This window comes from Talpa occidentalis, unplaced genomic scaffold (assembly GCF_014898055.3).
Source record: "Talpa occidentalis isolate TD23 unplaced genomic scaffold, MPIMG_talOcc4v2.1 talOcc4.5, whole genome shotgun sequence".
In the NCBI taxonomy this organism is placed as follows: Eukaryota; Metazoa; Chordata; class Mammalia; order Eulipotyphla; family Talpidae; genus Talpa; species Talpa occidentalis.
This window is the reverse complement of record NW_023604861.1, coordinates 115,853,393-115,873,482: the sequence shown is the minus strand read 5'-3', so window position 1 is coordinate 115,873,482 and position 20,090 is coordinate 115,853,393. Positions and strand designations below refer to the sequence as shown.

Sequence of the window (20,090 nt, the reverse complement as noted above, 5' to 3'; positions counted from 1 at the left end):
TCTGTTTTGTTGACTCATTGTCTTTGACTCTGATCCCAATACCTTTCTGGGGGAGGAAGAAAGGCACCAAAAAGTCTGTAATTTCCAAAAGCCCCAAGTATACTTAGAATCCAAGTCCACAGAACCACAAGCACAGAGAAAATAGTAGATTTTCAAGAAAAACGGGGAAAGACTTTTTTGCATCTCTGGGTGATCAGACAACCTTAACATTTTGCTAGCGGTTGAATCAGTCTGCCATTTCTTCTAGATTGCAGTTTGTACTTCCTTATACTACTGTGTTATCTACTCAGCAATCTAAAGTTTTTGGGTGAAATCTTAGAATCACATTCATCATTCATTTCACTGTATCTCTGAACTATCTCTGCCTCCTGGACCATTGTTTGCTCCCCACATTGAGTAGCATGGATCTTTAGAGACACATTAATTATGTACTTGAAAAAAATTAAACTTTTGGACAAATGACTTTGGGAAATATTGAATACCCTGAACAGTGCTCAGATATTCCCCAAGCAGATTAACTTAGTAAGAGCTCTAACAAGTCCTTCAATAAACAGTCAACTTATCCAACTTATCTGAATTTAATCCAGTACTCTCTAGCTTATTTTTTTAAAATTTATTCTTTATGCATACAAGAACTGGGGTATAGATCAGAGGTTTGGGATAAGAGGATCCACCAGAGACAGAGTGGGGAACAGAACAGGCAGACTGACTGAAATACACTGCTGAGGGGAGCAGTGGGTGAGACAGGAAAGGTCTGCTGTGCCATGTGGGTCACCTCTCTGGCAGGGGATGGAATTCATGCTGCAGTGGCTGTGAATATCTTCATAGTGCTGAGATTTAACCCCTTGCACTACCAGGGAGGCCCCTCCCTAGCTTATTCTGTCATAGAATTATTTTTAGTTTAAAGCTCATTAATATGTTATAAATCTAGTATTTGGGAAAGAGTTTGGTAGCTATTAATTTTAGTTTCTTTTCTTTGAACACCTACTCAGTACTCATTTATGCTTGAAAACAGCCCATTAATTAGGGCAAGCATATGTCCTCATTTGCCTGAGACATCCCAGTTCACTACTGTTGATCTAGTATAATTATTAATAGTTCCCTCTTTTACTTTCAAGAATGTCCTAGTGACCAATTATATAGAAACTCAAAACCTAGAAGGTATTTATTATTATCACCTGCTTTTTTACGCTTGCTTTTCTAGTTAATCAACCCTACTGGAACCAGAATTAACTTTAAAAATACAAGTTAGTTCATTTCATTTCTCAGCTCATAATCTTCTAGTGGATTCCTAGCACCCTCATAATTAAAGTTCCCTAACTGGCTTCCAAACCATGAGCTTCAAAGACTTAATGAAGTAGCTGCTAGCTAGATCAGTGTAATTTTTTTTTACCATTCTCCTACTTCTTCTCCAACCTCACTAAGATCCTCCTGTTCCTCAGATGGATTAAGTATTATCCTACCTCAAGGTCTTTATACTTGCTATTTTTTACCATCTGGAAATCTTCTCCCCACCTATTCACATATGGGTTTTCTTTCTTCATTTATTTTTCTACTCAAATTTCATGTCCTCTGACCATGGTAGCTTGAAGTGCTTTCCCTTCTCTTTCTCTACTATCTTATCCTGCTGTGCTTCCTTTTTTTGGTGTCAGTATTGTTTTAACTAAACTGCGAAATCCCAGTTCACTATTTTTATGGGACCTCCATTAAGGTGTCTACATCTTCTTAGTATATGATTTTGTCAATGTTCAGTCTTTGACCTAAATGAGTAAAATGGTAAAATGTAACTATATACACTTTATCAATTCATAACATTGACAATTAAGATACAGTTAGAATCACTTAATTTTTTCTTTAGAAAATTACTACTCATTGGTGACATGGATTATCTTCCCAGTGTACCCTCCCTTTTGGTACTGATATATCAGATCCCTGTGAAGGCAAGAACATTTCTGCTTGACTTCTACTTTCTCTCCCATCTGTCTCCTGTTTTTGACTTCATCTTGTTCCAGTTGATTGTCTTATTATCAAAATCTGGAATTGTTCCCTTCTTAACTTTATGTCATTGGACTTTAATTTAAAAAGTTATCAAAAGAAAGGAGTGTGCCTTATTCATATTAGACACCAAAGTACAGTGTTTGGGGAATATAGTAACCTACTGAATAAATAATAGCAGCTAATATTTATCAATTAATTACTATGCAATAGAAACTAAACATTCTACATGCTTCATCTGATTGATTCTTACAATGAGAATGAAGTAGGCATTTTACAATTCTGGTTTTGTATCACCCTAGCACAGGTGTGATTTATTAGAGTATCTGAATACTTTTACTTGATCTTAAATAATAAATACACTACTTACAGTGAGTAAAAATATTCATTTTTCATTCAATTATTAATTAACATTAATGATCTACTTTGTGTCAGGAAATGGTAATATGACATAATATTAAGAGGTCACAAATCTGATCACACTTTCTATGGGTCTCCTTTTTTCTCTCACTCTTTTGCCACTGTCTTCAGAACAAAGCACCACTTCTTCAACAAGATACAGGAGCTTTTTTCCTACCTTTACCTTTCCAGGCTTATCACTTCTAGCTCACCCCTCATAACTCAGCAATAGTAAAATACCTATAGAGATACCTCTGGTGGTTACCATTGAGGGAGAAAGTGGCAACAATTGTAAGGGGTCTTCTGAGCTTGCTGATAATGGTTCTGTTTCTTGATCTTTCTGCTGGGTACATGGGCATTGGATGAATTCCATTTATGAAAATGCATTGAACTGCATAGCCACATACTGATGCTGAGATATATATATCTCAACATATATATACACTCACACACACACACACACACAACTATAAAGAGCAAAAACCAAAACAAAAAATACCACCACTTGCAATGCTGAGCTATTTGCAGTTTATCAACCATAAAGTGGCATATTTTCCTCTTTTCTCCAGACTTTGCGTCTCCACTGGCCTGTGCTAGTAACTCTCATACTTACTGTATTGCAACACAGTCATTATCTCTTTGTTATAGTCTGTTTCTACTCTCAGCCCCACCAGATTCTACATTCTTAAGAAAGTGTCTCCTGTTGTTCAGTGTTGCTCCAGATGTTCAATGAGTTTGGTAGAGTGGCAGTCACACAATTACACTGATGTGATCACTGACAGAGCTCATTTTTAGGTACTCTGAGAACATAATAAAAAAGCACACAAACACAAAAATTTACAAACATCATCTACAGGAAGTTGAATCTAACTCAAAAGAGAACAATGGACTCATGCATTTATCACCTGTAACAAAACAACCAAAACAATAGTCCAAAGACTTTCTATTCTTTTCAAGTAGGTGTACATGTATTGACATGCAGATATTAAAGATGTTGCTTAAACAGATACTCTGGAAGCTAGGCATCCTTCTACTCTTTACCTATACAGATCCATTAAATACCTTGCCTACTTGTTAAAACAATAGGTCTGTGTCAAGTTAATTCTTTTAGAGAAATGATTGATTTCAGGCTAACTCATACCAGAAGATCTTTCAATGACTGGATGACAGCTTCATTTCATCATATATATTAACTCTGGTCAATTAGAGGGGCTTCCAATAATAAGCTATTGAGAGTGACCCTGAGAGTAAGTGAGGCTCAGTGACAGGGTTGATAATATCCTCAGGGATGCTGCAAGGCAGGGAGAGGGGTGAACTGGCTACACCTTGTCTGGAGTCTACTCCATCATTTAACATAATAAATTCATACCCACATTCTCTTTCTGCAGAATATCTCAGAGCTAGTGTAATATTAGTGTGCCCTCTAAATAGCTGAGATAGAAATATATTTTATATAATATTCCATACATTCTTTTTATGATAATAGGATACTTTATTTCACCAACAATGTTAAAGAATATTTTTTTCTCAAGCCACATTTTGTAAAATCTGGCTTGGAAGGTTACAACGCTGGTGAACTTTTAAAGACCTGATTCTCAAATTATTTAATGTTTATTATACCTTCATTGAAAACTAGATAAAAATATCCAGTTTGTTGGATACATTTTATTTTAGCTAGACCCACATGGCCTATTAGAGGGGGAGGGATGAACTTTGGATATAAATTCTCTATGTCAGTTATTTATTTTATATATGTTACCCAGAAGAACATGGGCTTCTACCCTGGTGTTGGGACACAAATAATGAACATAATCTAAGTATTTAAGTGTTACTTAAGTTTAATGTCTTTATAATGAAATTTAGGATGTCTGGTTTTTAGCAATATTTTTTCCCCAATGCTGTGAATTGTTTGGGAAGTTATATGATTTAATTTAATAAATCATTATGGCTGTTTATTATTGATATGGTTGTTGATTCTTGATAGTTCAAGAAATATGACCTATCAGATCCTATAGATTTATGGGTCCCACAGAAACCAATTTTTCTAAAGTCCCTAATTAAATCTTATAACTTGCTTTCCAATTCCCTGCCTGCAGCATAGTAGATATCTATCTTTTTAAGGCAAAAAAAAAATTAAATTACTCAGAGCTAAATCAACTCTGGGGAAAAAAATAAGTAATCTTGAAAGTGTGGCAGTGTGAAAATAGAGTGTTGAAATGTGGATTTGACCTCTTACTCTACACATGAATAAGAAAAAGGGGCAAGAAAAGATGTTTGTTACATTCCTTGCAAAATTACAAATGACCACTTTGGTAATTTGTTGTGCTATAGTTACAATATATTTCAATACAATTTTTACAAATTAACATAAATGTATAAGTCTACAATATTGGTGAACACTATATGTTTATTTTCTGAAGGTCCTATGCTTGTGAGCATAATATAAAATGTAAGTTGACTGTCAAATGGAGTTCTTGTTCTTCAGTTTTCATTTATGGATTAGAATTTAAATACAATTCAACTTACATGTGACATAGGTCCTTGAGTAAAATCCTAGCTTTCATTTAAATGAATCTTACTTCATTTTTTCATTTTTATCCAAATCATATTTGCTACATAGAGTGATGAGTGGGAGGAAGGATGTTAAAAATTTTGACACACATACTGAAACATAAGTAACATGACAGAGAGGGGACCAGGATGGAATATAGTGACAATTTTGATTTCTGTAAACCGTCTAGTCAGCAATTTGATGTTTATCTAGAAAAATCAATATTTCTTATATAATTGACATTTAGAAACACTTTAAAATATTCAGCAAATTTGTTAAACAGATGAAAAGGATAGTAATATGAGACAAATGACATCTTATTTTTATTTCTTTTCAGAAAATGTGCTGAATACTTTTTGTACATTAATTTATTTCTTTCTATTTTTAAAATGTTTGTCAAGAGAAATTGTGGGCTAGGGTAATATGGGGCTAAGCATAGATTTCACTCCTGCCTTCTCTTTTTACTTAGTCTTTCTGTGTATCACTATCTGTAAAATGGTTGCTTATAGGGGAATTGTCAAAATTAATAGATTAATATATGAGTTTCTTAGAAGCCTGCTTGGAAAACAGCAGAACTGAACACGTCAAAATAATTATGTAACTTGCCCAATATGGCATTAAGAAGCACAGTTGGGATTTAATGGATTTATTTGAATATGGAACTCAGATTTTAACCAAAAAGGTTTATTACATAATATGTATTTCATCCATATGGGTAAAGCACTGATATTTTTTAAGATTTAGAAATAGTTTGTTAAATTATATATCTCTTTAAATGAAATTCAATAACTTTCAGTTGATAATAGTTCATAATTCTGTTTCATAATTGATATAATTTACCTCTTTGAGGGCCAACCCCTGAAGAAAGGACAAGAGCCATAATAACTATTGTATTTTATTCTTATGAACAATTAGAAGAAATATGTTGCTCTAAACAGAGTAAATATTCAACACAGCTTGTTCAGAAAATGATTGAAGAAATTTCTTGTTTACTGGTAACCTCTCTTCTATTATTGTATGACTTGATTTTCAACATTTTTTATATGGATAGTAATATTCAAGATGGAATTTATTTATTTATATGTGAAATGATATCTTCCAGACTCATTCTCATGGTAAAATTTGGAGTGGAGAATTCAATAGTCATAATTAACTAAGCAAAGTGAATTTAAACAGTATCTACCAGATGCTCAATGTCAGTGCTAGGTTGATCTTAAAAACTTTGAGTTGAAAGGCATTTAAGAATTCATCTAAACTCTCATTTAAATGTGATCACATTTCTGTTTAATATTCCTAGTTACAGGAAAATAGATCTGTTAGGAAAAATCCATCTGATTTTAATATTACTGACAAGGACAGTGCCACCCCCCTATGCTAAATCATTTATTTAAATTTTGCCACTTAATCTCTTCGACATGGTCATTATGTTACTGACCACAACATACAGAGAAGGAAATCCAGGTTTACAAAGATGATGCTACTTGTCCAAAGTCTCTACTTGCCACCAAGCCATCAATACACTGAAGCACCATGACATGCCATCTGTCTGACCGCCACCACCTTCAGCGGACTTAACTCAGATCAATGCCTCCACCCATTGTCCTGAGTAGTCTTTACCCTAAGCTGAAATCTAAAGGAGGTAGAGGTATTTGTGTTGTCTCCACCAGCATTCAGTCCAGAATGTTTTTTGCAGGGCTTTGAAGGCCCAATCTGTGTTTTCCACCTAAAGGGAAGAAATCTTTTATGCGTCCTATATATTCTATTATTTCAGCTGTTTTTTACTTACTCATATATTTTGATATGTAATAAATTAATATATCTTCTGAATAAAATCATGCATCCTCTCCCAAAAGTCCTTGACATTTAGAAAAGCAAAAAAGGCATGATTTGCTTATTCCTTAGAAACCTTTTCCATCCAAAATTAATATGCCCTTTCAAGATGACTGTTTGATGATTTGCTAAAACAACAGAAGATTCCATTTAGCAATGGTAGTAAGGAATCATAATGCCACATATACATAATTTTTACCTTTTGATAATTGTGGCTAGCATTCACATAGTTTTCAGGCTTAGGCTTATGAGAGAGATCAAATAGATTCTTATCAATCCTTTATTACAGAGAAAGTTTCCTTTTAAATATGCTAAAACTTTTGTACAGAAACCCCATCAGCAAAGATTACATCAATAAAACTTAAAGAGAAATGCCCTTTTTGGGAAAGAGTACTTCCTTCATCTTTAGCTGGGGTTCTGTTCACTCTCCCTGTTGAAATAAATTGTAGTGGTTATCTTTTTATTATTGGAAAAGAGAAGTGGTTGTCAATGCTGGCTGCACGTTAGAATTCATTGAATTGTATTTTAAAAATAAACTGTCAATGTCAGGACTCGAGGAGCACACGGAGTTCATCGAGGGTTTGTAAGGACATTACCTACCTAACTGATTCGACCGTGCAGTTAGAGTCACAAACTGTGGTTCATCTCAAGGGAAGAAGTCAATGGAACAAGAAAGATCATTTTCTCTTCAGCAATGCTAAGTGTCAGGAAAACTTGTTCCCCTCTCATTACATTACATACTTTAAAAATTCTCTGGCCTGGAATTTTCTTCTACTACCTGGCCATGACCCTTAAAAATACCATGTAATGTTACAATTAAGAAATTAAAAGAGGTCTGGCATAGTAGATAAGTTGCTCTCAGAGAACTAGGTTTATCTGAATTCAAAGGACTCGGCTTTCCATTGATTAACCTTAGAGAAAGCAGAAAGCTGGCCTGTTCTTTAAGTTCCTCACTTTTCCTCTTGTCTCATACCTTCTGTCATTTTAAGAATTCTTTAAATCCTTAGTGGTCTTCTGGGACCATTCAGTATCCCACAACTTTTAATCACCTGAGAAATCTTTACTTCATTAAGTTCACAAAGGGAATTTTTATTTTGAGTAACCAACAATACCATCTCCTTGAAACTTAATGACCTTTCCCATGTACTGCATTTTCCATGTTTCTGGAAAAGTAAGTCCTACTCTCACTTTCATACAAACTGTTTCCCAATATTCAGGTTTACTGTTCTCTGACAAAGTCCCCACAGCACTTGCCCCTCCTGCTCATTGTGGCCCAGGAGCTTCAGACTGACCCTGTCATAGACTCTGAAACCTTAAATCTGTCCTCTATGCCTTTTTGTGCAAGTTTCAACTTTTCCACACTTGGCTACCATGAGATTGCTCCCTATGTCAGCTAACTATAGCATAGAACATTCAAATCATTTTTTTAAAACATGAGATAGTCAACACATTGAATTCCCTTCTGAAAATATGATCTCCTCCAGATTTTCTACATACATAGTCATCACTAAATAGTTAAGAGGTCATGAGTCAAAAGGCTATGCATCTTGGCTGTCAATTTTTTCCATAGGTGTTGACATACTACATATAAAAATAGCAGTAAGCCATTTTTATTATTTATGTTTCTTAAATTTGTTCTCTAAAGAAAAATAGAAGCAGACATTTCTCATGAAGAGGGCATACTTTCTTACTTACTTGGCAGTAAGAAAATGGGTAAGTAGTAGGTAATTTAACATATGCAGTGACATCTGACCACAAATACTAGTCACATAATTTATAATAATCTTTTCACATATTGAAAATTGCCCAAACTCTTGCTGTGTTGTTCTTTTTGGGAAGCTGGCTGCTATGTAGTATTTAATTAAGTATTTTTAAAACCATCCTTTCATAGGGTCTGTTCCACTTTAGCTAAAGTTATGACAGCTTGTCTCTTTTAGTTTAAAAAAAGAAACATAGTTTATTCTCCTCTCCTCTCTGTCTCTCTCAGAATATTATTATTTTTAAGGAAGTAAAATAACCTATTTTAGAGATGTGGGAAGGGTAAGTTTGAATATGTTGTTAATTTAATATGTTGTCAGTGTAGAGGATATTGAAAATGAATAATTTGATGAAAACATTCATATTTTGGTGTTATAATTATTTAATGAAAATAATGTATTATGGAACTAGACCCATATTTTCTTTCTTTGCCACTTTTTTGTATTATGGAATTTTCACATCTTCAAAGAAAGCATTATATAATGAAAGTCATTTCATCAATATGCCTTAAATGAATTGCTTTTCCTAGCTATATAATTATTCAAAGAACATCTCCATTGTCAGCATTTCATGCTATCACATTGTTTTCTTACTCTAGTTTATTAATCATTTCACATTTCATGTTTTGTCATCAGGGAAAGAAAAATATCACATTTAATTTGTTCTTCTCTTTTATATTCTTATGGCAGGGTTGAAAAGATAGTAAAATGAGCAGGTTCGAATCTTACTTGAAATATAGACACACTATTCTCAACAAAGTAAACTTGAATTTAGATTCCATTACCCTGTTTAAAGAATTTTAAAATCCAATCTTGGAGAAACACACATTTTATAGTTATGACATACAGTTTTTCCCTTTACTTTCGTGGGCGTTTGGCAGAAGTTCACAGATTTTGCTAACAATTTTAAAAGAGTTATTTTAATTATCAGATTATTACCATTTGGTAATTAGCAGGAGTAGCATTTCAAAGTACAATGGATATAATTTGGTTGGGCCAACCAGCATTCTAGAAAACAGAGTAGATTCACACAGTTACCTGTATTGTTCTTGTCTTCACATTGCTACTTTTACTTTGAACATCTGAGACACAAAGTTTTTTTTTAATTCTGCCACGATTTACTATTCCCAAAACATCACTGATGTTATAACTATAATAATCTTTGGAAAATTTCCCCTCAAGTTCCTAGGTCTTCAGTATTAACGGAAAAGAAAGGAGAAGGTACTGAGAAAAGTCCAGTGCTCACAGCTGGTTTCAGCAATTTCGGCTTGCGCAAGACCCCATGTTTGTGAAAGCAACCCAAGAATCTTTGAACAGGATGTAATCAACCTCCGATCTGCTGAGAAACACTGCAAAAATGACTTCAGCTGCCAAAAATAATAATGTCGTTTGCAAGCAGTTCTTCCTACGTTTAAGGAAGAGATAGCCTCACATGTGAGTTTCTGCTGGCTTCAGAGGAGTAACGAAGGGGAAGGGAAAATCCCCCCTACCCCAACTTGAAACACACAGTGAGTATTAGGACCTGGGGCAGTTGTGGCCCATTCCACACATGCTGGCCACAGCAAGCAAGATTTACATCCACAAGAATCTGAATGGCAAATGACCTGGACAAAAGGATTATATTTGGCAGCGATTCTGTGCTGTCACTTTCCCTCTGTAACCAAGCTGCCCTGTCTTGTGAAGGCAGAACTGTAAATACCTCTTAGTCAACAGCCCTAACCCAACTCTTTCTTTTATTCAAAATATTATCTGGTGGCTTCCCCTAAGGGACAAGAGCTCAGGAGGGAATATTCACGAATGATCGTTTAGATAAGTTTCACCTCAAAAACTCTGTACCTACCTCTGTCAAGTCTGGGCTGCTCAGTCTGCATGGGCTGGATGGGAAAAAAGACGCAGTACAATGCCTTCTTCAAATTTACCAGAAAGAAAGGACCTGGGATACTTGTCCTTTAAGTGTCTCTAAACATGGTTTGCATAGCTGGATCTCTGCTTATCTGTGCCTTTCGGTTTTCGCTTCCATACATGGATCTGTTCCCAACAGTAACTCCAAGCTGTCGAAAAGAAGCTATCTGGCAGCTCTCCGCTTTATCCAACACATGAATGATAAAAATACACATATAGAGATCCTTCCAGCCAGTCCCATTTCCTAGCCTATGATCCTGTCACTATGTCTTTTTGCAAACATGCTTTTCAGACTGGGATTTCTAGTCCATAGACATTTAGAAACCAATTTGTTTTTAACCTGATTCCCAGAAGGTGATTTCAGAATGTGAACTTGCTTAGATTTAAGAAAATGGAGACACAACTATGGTTCCTTACCAGGGTTTTCAACTTTAAAGATTTTATTGATATGATATATATGGGTCCGGATTGATGCTCAGTGAATGAATGAATGGCTGAACAAATGAATGGCTCGTGTGTCAATAATACATAAGCTGTGGGGCCTCCCTGATGGCGCAAGGGGTTAAGATGCAACCTATGAAGGAATCCGCAACCTCTGCAGCACGAGTTCGATCCCTGGCTGGCCAGGAAGCAACCCACATGGTGCATCCTCTCCTGACTCACCTGCTGCTCCCCTCAGCAATGTACTTCGGTCAGTCTGCCTGTTCTGTTCCTCACTGTCTCTGGATCCTCTCACCCGCCCCCCCGCATCTCTGGCCCAGACCCCAGCTCTTGTATGCATAAATAAATCTTTTTTTTAAAAAAGGGAGAAGCTGTGAACACTGAATTGTTGCCGATAAGGTAGTAGCAGAAGCAAGTAATCACAGTCTCTAACAGAGGAGAGGCAGGTTCTTCTTTGAACAGCTTTCCATTTAGTGCATTGCAATAGTTCCTACAAAGTTAGCATGGTTTGCATAGCTACATGGTTTGAGCTTCAGAAAGCTTATTTTTAATACTAAAGAATGTTAACCTGAATAGAGTACCAGCAGCTACATTAGTTAATTGCCAATGATATTGTAAATGACACATAAGTCTGACCTAAATTTTAAGTGGGGGTGGGAGATTCTGTAAAGAGAGGTACCCCTTAGGGGATTGCAGACACTCTGCTTAACCTTCCAGTTCCTTTGAAACTGAGCTTCTCAGTTTTAAAATTTATTGCTTTTTTCCCCTACATAGTTGTTACTCTTGTGTAACAAGATATGTGTGTGCATACGTACATGCATATAAATGTATGGACATATTTATGTATATGAATATCTGAGGGAAAGGAAGAAAATTTCCAAAGATTTTTCTTTTGGCTATATTTTTCAAAACTATGATAAAGCTCCTGTAGGTTCTCTTGTTTGAAGAAGAGGCATGCAAGTGTAATTCATTTTGGAGAATCAAAATGCAACTAGTTTGCTTAAAATATTCCACAGGAAAAATGAGAGGAATAGATGAGATTGGCAAAATAATAACTGTAGCAGGTGGCAATAGGGGGTTCATTATATTATCCTCTTTTCTGTATATATGTTTTAAAATTTCTATAAAAGAAATAGGGAGAAAATTACAAAACATATTAATGACAAGTTTAAGGAATCCTGGATTGAAAATCTGTGTGCAAAAGTACTAAGGCCACAGCAAGGGGCAATACTCTTATTTTTATTCAAAATATTGACATTCCAACCACACCCTCACTCCCTCCAATCACATATACATATATATGTTTATATGTACACATATGTATTGTATACAATACATAATGCATAATGCATAATTCTCACATAATGCATCTTATAGCATATATATGTCTATTCTCTATATAATGATAAATGTTCTATATAATAACAATTTCAATGTAGAAAATTAAGATACAATGTTTAAGAAAGCCTCTCTGATGGACGTGGTAGATATTTATCTTACTCAGGAGTCATTCAATACCTACTTTTCCCTTGCCTTTTTCTATTTTAGAAATTCAAAAGAAACTTTTTCTCTTTGTCCCTTGTAGCAAGGGAGGATGCCATGGGTTCTGGTGAGTCTTCAGGACAACTTTCATTTTTTCATTAAAAAGGTGAAAGATCACTTTTTGCTCCTCTGTGTCCCTCTACCCCTCCTACCTATTTCCTTCCCAGAGGGCAAACTTAAAGCCTGAACCTGCAGAGGCTGTTTGATGGCCTGGAGGCAGCAACAGATCAAAGGCCTGCAAACAAGATAAGAAAGGTGGGACCAGGAGGACTGAAAGAACTTCAGTTCTTGCCAGGTCCAGTCTGGTATCAACCCACACTGCCCACCTCGGGACTCTGTCCTGAGAGAGGAATGAATCCCTGATTCACATAAAAAGGGAATTAGAAACTCTGAACTCAGACTTACGTTGGGGGCCTGGGCCCAGATCTTAGCTCCGGTCCTTATCTTCAGTGTCACATTGGTCATGAAACAGAGTTTTACTTCCTCCTCTGATAGTCAAGAGAACACTTGACTTTCTCACCTCAGACTTACCTCATAAATTAATGTGTGTTATATATCTTCCTAAATTGTTAGGATTATATCAGTGTAAGGTACTGTTTAGCTAATATCCAGGGTGGTTAATGCATAAGCTCCCAGTGACTCCACATTTACAAAACAGGGCCTGGGAGTCTGCTTTCTTTTAAAGAATTTGTAGCCACATTGATGGGTTTAATTTAAAACCTCTTGGGAATTCTACACTGAAGTTAGGAAGATCCAATGTATGAAATGTTTGTGTGTTCTAAAATGTCGGCCGAAGTGAGTAGGCATTTCTTGATAAGAAACATAGGCCGATACTTTCAATTTTAGTTTCTTGTTTGAAAGACAGTGAGTTTTCAGGTACAAAATCCAGATATCTATTTTCTCTTTTATTTCTTACTCTGCTCTTCCTGAGTTATTTCAACAATTTTCATGTAACAAGTACAAAGCATTAGCTAGTAATTTTCAAACATTTATCTTTCTTCCTCTCACCCTACCTTATGTTTTCTGCATATGATTCCAGTTTGTGCTTGGCCTCTCCTCTTGGATGTACTGTGGTGACCTTAAGTAAAACATGTCCCAAACTTCTTAACTCTCACTCAAACCACTCTTTCACATTGATTTCCTCTTCATGAGTGAGGCATGACCCCCTTCAGTGTCTCAAGTGGGGCTTTTCGGTAATATCTGTTTTTTCTCTCCTTTCCCTGACTTTAAGCCACCACAAATTCCATAAGATCAACTTAAATAACTCTTGAAGCCAATCTTTCTTTCCAACACTATTCCCAAGGCTTTCATTATGTATTCCCTGATAAGATCTTCTGACTTGATCATTCTAATACCAGTCTCCCCCTACTTGGGTTCTTTTTCCATTTGATTGTGTTCCTAAAATATTAAACCTATAATAATCCTATCATCAGAACATCAAATTTCCATATTTATTATTGCAGTAAAACCATCTTGGGCTTCCCAGAGATGATGGGTAAACTTCAACCTCCACTGATGTCCTATCTAGTTACATGTCCTATCACTTTCTCCTCCTTTTCTCATTTTACAAAACTCTTCACTCAACCTCACATGCAACACAATCTCTATGATTAAGCTATAGAACACCAGAGCAGAGAGAAAGATATGTGACAGTCAGTTTGGAGAAGAAACAGAAAGAAAAAAAAAATGGTCAACAAGAAGGAAAATTAAGTCAGAAAAAAAAAGTCAAGCAGAAATTTGAGAGTTCATGAATTCTAATGTGCACTGGAGATAGCAGAGCTCCCAAACTTATGCTTGGATTTTAATATAACTGAATCAGGTTTGAAAATTACTAGCCATAGAATTATATCAAACTCACACAATTTGCCTGAGAGATATTATTCTAAAGATATAGACAGCTATTTCTTTCCATTAAACAAACAAAAAAAACTTATAATACATTAATGAAATCTACAAGTTTACGAAGTTAGCAGTCAGTGTCTCTATTTGGTGCAAAGAGATAATGATGGTCAATAATGTAGTAACCACAACGTATTTTAAGCTATGAACCAATATAAAAACAACAGTGGACAGAAGAGTTTGAGAAATAGCAGAGAAGCAAGATGGTACAGAAACTGCTTGACTAATTAAGTCCATCTTGACTGAGGCTTAGCATGATTGAAGGGATACTGGAAATCCAAAGGTCTCCGGTGGCAGGTGCACCATTTTGGTTTGGGATGTGTTAAGTGGAAGAGTTATGACTTTTTAAATTAGATTTATCTATAAAAATTGCAGTTATTTTATTATATTCAATTCTCTTATTTGATGCAACTTGAAAATAGAATGCCAGAACATTTGTGAAATCGAATATTTACAAAGAGAAGGAGGTTGGTTGGTTCTTACTTGATAGGCTCTGGAGGCAAATACTTAATGTATTCCTTGTCACTAAAAAGCAGACTACTTTTTGTTAACTGTTCTAGTTAACTATTGAAGCTCATAAGAATCATATTAAAGAAGAAGGAGAAAGAGAGGTTAATTACGTGTAATCTCTTATCAGAATGTAGTATTGGGGCTTCAGCTTTTATGAAAATGTCGTGTATCTGCCATTCTTATATGATCACTCACATTTCAAATTCTTCCCAGAGCACTGGAAAAGAGAATAATTGTATTTACCAAAGCAGATTTCATCCAGGAGGTCTCTTAAACAATTTTAATAACCTATATAACAATAATATTTGGTTCCGTTGGTGTCTTTATTGTGAAATATATGATAACTTGTAAATCTTTGTATTTTAGATTACATTGTGCTGGGCTTTGAAGTCATCACTGGAAATCTGGCTCTAACTGAGCTGGCAGTATCCAAGGAGATGACCTTGGGTAAATTCATCCATTTTTGCTCTTTTCATAGGTTTTAATTTTGCTCTACTTGTGCCATTACAAATGAAGGTCCCTTGCACTCACTTCTTTCCAAACTCATGTCCTAGGACCTGTAAGGAACAGTTTTTTAAACTTTCACCTATGAGCCCTTGAACAACATTACTGAAAGTTCAAACTAATAATAAGAAAGCCCAAGTTAGTCTCACATTTCTTTTGGGCTCTTAAGTATCTAAGCCCTCATAGGTGCCTGGTGATACTCCTTTGTCTTAGAGGTTAACAAAGCCTCCTGCTAAGAGAAAGTAAAAAGAATGGGGCCCTCCGCAGTGGTGCAGTGGATTGAGCACAGCACCCGGAAGCTGTCTGCAGCCTCTGTAGCACGGGTTTGATTCCCAGCTGGCCATGGAGATATCGACTGGTGCGGCAGACCTCTCCTGCCTCGCCCGCTGCTCCCCTCAGCAGTGCTTTTGGTCCATCTGCCTGTTCTGCTCCCCGCTCTGTCTCTGGTGAATCCTCTCACCCTCCCGCACCTCTGGCCTGTACCCCAGTTCTTGTATAAATAAAAATAAATCTTAAAAAAAAAAGAATGGAGCAATGCTTTATAATTACTCAAGAATTTACTTTGTATCTCATTTAAGAAATAAAACAAAGTGTTCAATTTTTTTTTCCTCTCTATTAGGAATGGAGACTTTCATTTTAAGTGAATTAAAATATTCCTGACCTCAGTAACTGAGCCTATAATGTACTTTATAATCTATTTATAATGTCTAGTATAATGTGCTATACTTAAATAAATACATTTCTAAATAAATTTTATTTTAGCCCACTTAGATTTCAATGTTATTAAGGTTATTGGTCACCAGTTATTAACTATAAAAAAAATCAGTGCTTAAGAGGCTTTATGAATTATTATAGTATAAATTTAAAGTCTATTGTAGTTTTTCTATGTAGACTGTCTTGCTAAACATGCCCATGCCCATAGGCTTATCTATATAGAGCAGGCAGAGACAATAGTGAAAAATAAAGCACAATGAAGAAGCTTTTGTTGTTGTTGTTAGTTATAGTAGGCAGAACTTGAAAAGATGAGTTGAACTAGGGCCTCCCTGGCAGTGCAAGGGGTTCAGACACAACCTATGAAACTTGCCACAGCCACTGCAGCACAAGTTCGATCCCCGGCCAGGGAGCAACCTACATGGCACAGCACACCTCTCCTGATGCCTCCACTGCTCCCCTCAGCAGTGTATTTCAGTCAGTCTGCCTGTTCTGTTGCCCGCTGTCTCTGGTGAATCCTCTCACCCCCTGCATCTCTAGCCTGCATCCCAGCTCTTGTATGCATAAATACATAAATCTTTAAAAAAAAAAAAAAGATGAGTGGAAATAAGGGTAAGCAATTCCAAGGTGTTTTGACTGAAATTTTTGGGCAATTAAGTCAAGAGGAAAAGTTGGAAAGCCATACTATTAGCACATGACTTAGGGATACCCAGAGACCCCAAATTAAGGGGTACACATTCTAAAAAGGAGTCCAGTCATTTGTTGCACAAAGAAAAAGGAAACAGACTCTTAGTGTGAAAGATCCTTAATAGAATTAGTGTGCACAGAGAGACAGAAGAGAAGAAAGGATATATCCATTAATAGTTTCCCAATTCCCCCCCCCCACCCCAGCCCAATTACCATCCCCTCATTGGCAAATACACAGGCAAAGTGATGTTGCTAAGGCTTGAAAGCCTCTGTTAGGGTACCATTAGAAGGGGTTTAGGCAAGTCTGGGACAGAAGGAGAAAATTGAAAATAGAAATCTAGATAACCACTGTCTCTGCCAAGGACAGTCTCCCTATGTGTTTCTCATCCACATGTGTGTTCCAACTCTCCTACATATCTCTGCTTCATGTGTCCCCTCCAAGTCTCTTTCCAGCAGTGCCAGGGTACAAGTCAGACTGCAGAAACCAGAGGGCCAGAACACGCCTGCTTTTAACTTAGCCTCCAGTTCCCAGTAGCTCCCCTGCGCAGGGAGTCTGGTACATGGCATACTGGGCCCTGTACTCTAAGGCAGCTGCATGTAAGTGGGGGCAGAGAAATGGCACCTCTCCTTCATGGAGGTGTGTCTGTAACAATACCATTATCTCTTTCTTTTTATTTACAGATTTTTAAAATTTTATTTTATATATTTTGTTACGTCATTTTTCATTTTTGCACAATGTATGCATTTTAATCTTGGTTATATTCCCCATACAGTTCCTAACCCCCTTGTTTTGATCCTACTCCCTTCTCCCTCCTGTAGTGTGTCTCTGGCTTACAGTTGCTTGTTGATTTTGATTTTTACTTTACTATAATTAGTCTTTTTCATGGTCCCTTATTTAGGTTTTCTAGATTCCTGCTATGAGTGAGACCATTTGGTATTTTTCTTTTTCTTTCTGGCTTATTTCGCTGGGCATCTTAATACTCTACGTGGACCCCAGAGAATGTTTATTTGCAGGGGTGGGGAGTGATTTAAAGGCACTGATGAGTGAGGCAGCATCATGTCAAGCAAGTTTGGAAGCTGACTGTGCTAAGTCAGGATAGTTAGTACTAACTTGGGAGAACTGAGTGATGATGAGTGAGGCTGAAAAGGCAAGAAATCATTCATCATAAAACATAGCCCCTGGCTGTTGGTTCCAAAAAAAGTCAAGAGACCTTGCAAAACTTACACATTACTAAACATTTATTAGGAACTAGCCATGTCTGGAGATACTACAGCCATCTAAGCCCATAAATTATGTCTGTCATATAAGCTGTTCATTTATCCAGGAAAAAGAGGCATGGCAAGTATTTACAAAATGCCTACATTACACAGGCACATACATATTTCCCAAACCAAAACTTATCTTTTTCAATGTAGTTTAGAACTATCTACAAGCTACTTTAATGAGACAGCTCTCTGAAGGAAACAAGTTCAGTAAATCACTCTGCCTTTTCTTCTGCCTTTTCATTCTGCATATAAAATTTTAACCATGATGGAGGGAAAGAATTTCTGATTCAAAAGACTAAAATTTCTTATCCACAGATATAGATAAATGGAAACTACAAGTCTTCAGTGACAGCCAGCAACAGTCACTCTGACTTATTTTTAATGTGTTATAGAGTCAAGTAACACTGGTAAGTGCAAGAAAATGTTGCATATTTGTTTCAAGGACATAAAAAGGCAAATTCTTAAAGCAATATTTTCTGATCAGGAAACAGCTGGAAATGATAGCAACCTGATATGGAGCAATCAAGAACTGAAGGTTTATTTTGAATGAGATGTGTTGTCCAACTGTGAGACTGTGTGATTACAGCTAAGAATAAGTACAAACACAATCAATAGTGACTCCAGATATGAAGTTATTGAGAACCTATCTCATTTCACTTGAATTTCTGCTGCCACATGCTCAATGCATGCACAGAATACAATACAATCTGTGGAGAAGGGGAAAAGTTCTTCAGCTTATTCTTATTTAATGACAGCTTATGAGCTGTCATGATTTGAAATTACAATGGTAAGATGACTCTTTCAGGAAAAAAAAATAATGTTCCGAAGTCAAATTATATTCAATGGGGAAGAAAGCCTCATATTAAATGGTCTTTCATATACATTTCCTCTACAGCCTATTATCAATTTTTATATTAGTTGTTCTTCCTTTTCTGTGGTGGTATGGCTATCTGCAATATCATTTCCTTTTTCCCGGTCCCTGCCAATGTAATCACTTTATTGATATAGACTATAGGAGCTGCTTAATAATTGCTCGTTGTTGAATGAACTATAACTGCAATGTTTTGTATTTTGATACCATTTTAGAAGTTTGAGAAGCACTTTAACATACCTTTTTACATTAAACTTTACTGTAATACAAATATATTGTCCAAAGTGTTTTATAAAGTTCATTATTCTAGAGTCATACATCATATATATTCACACACATATCACAGACACGTAAAAACAGACCAATACAAAACTGTAGGCAATATTCCTCAATTTTGTACTTCATATACTTTAAAGTTTAGGATTTCTTTATCAAACAATCTTTTTTATAAAATGAAAACCTTCCTCCCGTTAATATTACAAAAATAGACCATAGGTGATTCAGAAATGCTTCCTTTTTTTAAAACTTTTTTCTTTTTTTGGTTCCTACAACTGTGTGAGGCATGGATGAGGCTGTGTGGTCCCCACACAGAATACAAAGAAGGATAAGATGAAGCTTATAACCACAATGAGATTAAAATTCATTTGCCTTCTTTACCCAATCTTTCCAAACTAGCATTCCCACTAGATAATTTCAGTATTTTAAAGGCACTTATTTTAGAACCTTGGGAAGCAAGCTGGAGCCTGGGCAGCCTTTACACTTGTTGGAACTGCTGTGCTATGCTTAGATGTACAACACTCTTTTTCATCTGGTTGCTTTATAATGCAAAGGGTAGAGGAAAATTATTCAGCGCACAATCAGTGAGTTCAGAGTACTGAAACACTTTTCTTAACACAATGCCAAGTTACTTTATTTGTTCATGAGGTACTTGAAAAAATGAGAAAGAACAGCTGGCCTTCAAGAGAGAACAGAGAAAGAGTTGGCTTTCAATACCTCCATTATGAAAAGAGGGTGTTAAAATGCATAGAAATGTTAAATCTCTACTAAAAAAAAAATCAATGAATGACACATCCAGTTGCAGCTCACTCACCCCTGGTTTAACTATCATCTGAGCTCTTACAAGGGAATAGTTCTGAAGTATAAGAAGTATTTCAGTTTCACCTGCTGGGTGTTAATGCATTGGAAACATTGGAGGGGAAACTGTCAAAGGGAAATGGAGTATCTG

At 36.0% G+C, this 20,090-nt stretch overlaps 1 protein-coding gene across 3 annotated transcripts in view; it reads right to left on the bottom strand.

Moving 5' to 3' along the window:
* The window catches only part of SLC8A1 (solute carrier family 8 member A1), a 664,135-nt gene that overhangs the window by 366,442 nt on the left and 277,603 nt on the right, over nucleotides 1-20,090 (bottom strand). The window contains exon 1 of one of the 3 annotated variants that reach the window (XM_054701177.1): nucleotides 10,373-10,489. The exons of the other annotated variants lie outside the window; for them this stretch is intronic. The gene's annotated coding sequence lies outside the window, so the exon portion shown is untranslated. Of the gene's footprint in view, nucleotides 1-10,372; nucleotides 10,490-20,090 lie in introns of those variants that run through there. 3 annotated transcript variants of the gene reach the window in all.